Here is a 4670-nt window from a genome sequence, read left to right on the forward strand (position 1 = left end):
GGAAGGGAAGCACCCGAGCACCGGTCCACCCACATATCAAATTATCAAAGTAACGAACGCGAATCATATGAGCATGATGAAAACTAACTTGAAAATAATTCCCATGTGTCCTCGGGAGCACTTTGCTTTATATAAGAGTTCGTCTAGGCTTGTCCTTTGCTACAAAAAGCATTGGGCCACCTTGTTGCACCTTGTTTAGTTTTGTTACTTGATACCTGTTATGAAATATCTTATCACAAAACTATCTGTTACCAACAATTTCAGTGCTTGCAGAGAATACCTTGCTGAAAACCGCTTGTCATTTCCTTCTGCTCCTCGTTGGGTTCGACACTCTTACTTATCGAAAGGACTAGATAGATCCGCTATACTTGTGGATCATCAAGACTCTTTTCTGGCCCCGTTGTCGGGGAGTGAAGCGCCTTTGGTAAGTGGAATTTGGTAAGGAAACATTTATATAGTGTGCTAAAATTTACTGTCACTTGTTACTATGGAAAATAATCCTTTGAGGGGCTTGTTCGGGGTATCTTCACCTCGACCGAAATAGCAAAGAGTTGCTCCTCAACCTACTGCACCTACTGAAAATATTTATTATGAAATTCCTTCAGGTATGATAGAGAAACTGCTAGCTAATCCTTATGTAGGAGATGGAACATTACATCCCGATATGCACCTAATCTATGTGGATGAAGTTTGTGGATTATTTAAGCTTGCATGTATGCCCGAGGATGTAGTCAAGAAGAAGGTATTCCCTTTAACTTTGAAGGTAAAGGCATTGACATGGTTTAGGCTATGTGATGATATTGGATCATGGAACTACAACTGATTGAAATTGGAATTTCATCAGAAGTTTTATCCTATGCATCTAGTTCATCGTGATCCGAATTATATATATAATTTTTGTCCACGTGAAGAAGAAAGTATCGCTCAAGATTGGGGGAGGCTTAAGTCAGTGTTATATTCATGCCCCAATCATGAGCTCTCAAGAGAAATTATTATACAATTTTTTTCTGCTCTGCTTTCTCATAATGATCGATCCATGCTCAATACTTCTTGTACTGGTTCTTTTATGATGAAAACTATTGAATTCAAATAGGATTTATAAGAAAGAATTAAACGCGACTCTGAAGATTGGGAACTCGACGAAGGTATGTGAAAGTGAAACTATCCCTCGGTGGTTTTGGTAATTCCTAACAACATATATCTCATTGAGCTAATGCTATTTCAAGATAAATATTTCAGGAAAGCTCAATGTTTGGCATGGCATGGATGAGAAACGTGGACCCCTCAAAATGATAAGGACAAAAGGATTGGCTCAATCTCAAAGCACAAGACTCTACATTTTTACTTTTAGTGATCCAAGATCACATTGAGTCCATAGGAAAGCCAATACTATTAAGAGGGGGTGAGGTGTTGCTTAATGGCTTGCTTGCTCAAAGTGCTTAGTGATATGCTCCAAAGCCCTCAACTACTTTCTCACAACCACATATGTCCCAAACCAAAAGTCAAACTCGGCCCTACCGAATCTTTCTATCCGGCGCCACCGAGTTCAATTGACATAGCCACTGCCAGAAACCCTAGTCTTTTCGGTCTCACCGATAGGGATCTCGGTCTCACCGAGATGGGATTGTAATCTCTCTATTTCCCTTCATAACGTTTCGGTCAAACCGAGATGAGCGATCGGTCCCACCGAGATTACAATGCAAACTCTCTGTTTCCCTTTCGTAACGTTTCGGTCCAACCGGGATGAGCGAATCGGTCCCACCGAGTTTGCGTGGCCAACTCTCTGGTTAGCTTATTACCAAAATCGGTCTCACCGAGTTTGTGTAATCTGTCTCACGAGATTACGTTATGCCCTAACCCTAATGATATCGGTCCCACCGAGTTGACATGTCGGTCCTACGGAAATGCCTAACGGTCACATTATGAACTAAATCGGTCTGAACGAATTTAACGATTAGGTCCCATCAAGTTTGGTAAGTTGTGTGTAACGATTAGATTTTGTGTGGAAGCTATATATACCCCTCCACCCACTCTTCATTCGTGGAGAGAGCCATTAGAACATGCCTACACTTCCACTATCCATTTTCTGAGAGAGAACCACCTACACTTGTGTTGAGGTCAAGATATTCCATTCCAACCACATAAATCTTGATCTCTAGCCTTCCCCAAGTTGCTTTCCACTCAAATTTTCTTTTCACCAAATCCATATCCTGTGAGAGAGAGTTGAGTGTTGGGGAGACTATCATTTGAAGCACAAGAGCAAGGAGTTCATCATCAACACACCATCTATTACCTTTTGGAGAGTGCTGTCTCCTAGATTGGTTAGGTGTCACTTGGGAGCCTCCGTCAAGATTGTGGAGTTGAACCAAGGAGTTTGTAAGGGAAAGGAGATCGCCTACTTCGTGAAGATCTAGCCGAGTGAGGCAAGTCCTTCATGGGCGACGTCCATGGTGGGATAGACAAGGGGGCTTCTTCGTGGACCCTTCATGGGTGGAGCCCTCCGTGGACTCGCGCAACCGTTACCCTTCGTGGGTTGAAGTCTCCATCAACGTGGATGTACGATAGCACCACCTATAGGAACCACGGATAAAAAATCTCTGTGTCACCATTGCATTTGCTTCCTCAAACTCCTCCCTTTACCTTCATATGCAATTGTTTACATTCCGCTGCTATACTCTTAGAATTTCATGTGTAGGTTGATTGCTTGACTTGTGCTAAGTTGCTAAAATCTGCCAAGAACTAAAATTGGGAAAAGGCTAGATTTTTATCTGGTCAAGTAGTCTAATCACCCCCCTCTAGACATACTTTCGATCCCACAATTGGTATCAGAGCTTTGGTCTCCATTTGCTTTGATTTCCATAGCTTTTGGTGGTCATAGCATTGGTCTCACAACCTAGGAGAGTATGCCGTCTAGTGAGGGAAATTACCACTGTAGAGGTCCTTACTTTGATGGTACAAATTTTGCTAGTTGGAAGCATAAGATGAAAATGCATATTCTTGGACATAACCCTGCCGTTTGGGCTATTGTGTGTATTGGCTTGCAAGGTGAATTCTTTGATGGGAGAGAACCGAACCGTGAAACTACCGCGGAAGAGTTGAAGATGCTACAATACAATGCTCAAGCTTGTGATATTCTCTTCAACGGATTGTGCCCCTAAGAATTCAACAAAATCAGCCGTCTTGAGAGTGCAAAGGAAATCTAGGATAGTTTGATTGACATGCACAAAGGTACCGACTCCGTCAAGGAATCCAAATTGGATGCGCTTCAAAGTCAACTTGACAAGTTCAAAATGAAGGATGGTGAAGGCGTCGCTGAAATGTACTCTAGGCTTGCTCTCATCACAAATGAGATCGTCGGCTTAGGAAGCGAAGAGATGACCGACAAATTCATCATCAAGAAGATCATACGAGCCTTGGATGGAAAATATGATACCATGTGCACATTGATCCAAATGATGCCCAATTACAAGAATCTCAAGCCAACTGAGGTCATAGGAAGGATTGTTGCTCATGAGATGTCACTCAAGGATAAGGAAGAGCTCCACAACAAGTCAAGTGGTGCTTACAAAGCCTCATATGAAGCTCCCACATCATCAAGTGAGAAACAAACCTTCAATGAAGAATTGAGACTAATGGTGAAGAACTTCAACAAGTTCTACAAGAGTAGAAGTAAGGAAAGAAGTTCCAAGTTGAAAGGATCAATATGGTTGACTAGAGGGGGGGTGAATAGGCAACTAACAATTTTTGACTTTTCTTTAACAATTTAAACCTTGCAATGAAATAGGTTGTCTAGATGTGCAACTACGTGGACAACCTATATGATGCAAAGACAATGGGCACACAAGCAAGCAATGGATATAGCACAAGTAAGCTTGCATAAGTAAAGGGATAAGATAACCAAGAGTGGAGTCGGTGGAGACGAGGATGTGTTACCGAAGTTCCTTCCTTTTAAGGGGAAGTACGTCTCCGTTAGAGTGGTGTGGAGGCACAATGCTCCCCAAGAAGCCACTAGGGCCACCGTAATCTCCTCACGCCCTCACACAATGCGAGATGCCGTGATTCCACTATTGGAGCCCTTGAAGGCGGCAACCGGACCTTTACAAACAAGATTGGGGCTATCTCCACAACACTTGGAGGCTCCCAATAATCCCGCGAAGCTTCACCACAATGGAGTATGGCTTCAAGGTGACCTCAACCGTCTAGGGTGCTCAACACCCAAGAGTAACAAGATCCGCAAGGGATAAGTGGGGGGAATCAAATATCCTGTGGTGGAAGTGTAGATCGGGCACTTGTCACCCAATCCCGAGCAAATCAACAAGTTTGATTGGCTAGGGAGAGAGATCGAGTGAAAAAGGAGCTTGGAGCAACAATGGAGCTTGGAGATGGAAGAGGTAGTCAACTAGAGGTAGAAGACGCCCCTTATATAGTCGTGGACAAATTCCAACCGTTATCCACATGTTCAGCCTGCGACACACGGTACTACCGCTCCAGGGGCGCGGTACTACCGTGAGGCTGTGCGGTACTACCGTGGCTGACCACAGTACTACCGCGACAGCAACACAGGCTGGAACTATCCTGATAAGGGGGCAGTACTACGCTTGCGCGGTACTACCGCACCCACCTGCGGTACTACCGCAAGGCAGGAAAGTCACAGCCTGGGAAGGGCGCGG

Source organism: Triticum dicoccoides, chromosome 4B (assembly GCF_002162155.2).
Source record: "Triticum dicoccoides isolate Atlit2015 ecotype Zavitan chromosome 4B, WEW_v2.0, whole genome shotgun sequence".
In the NCBI taxonomy this organism is placed as follows: Eukaryota; Viridiplantae; Streptophyta; class Magnoliopsida; order Poales; family Poaceae; genus Triticum; species Triticum dicoccoides.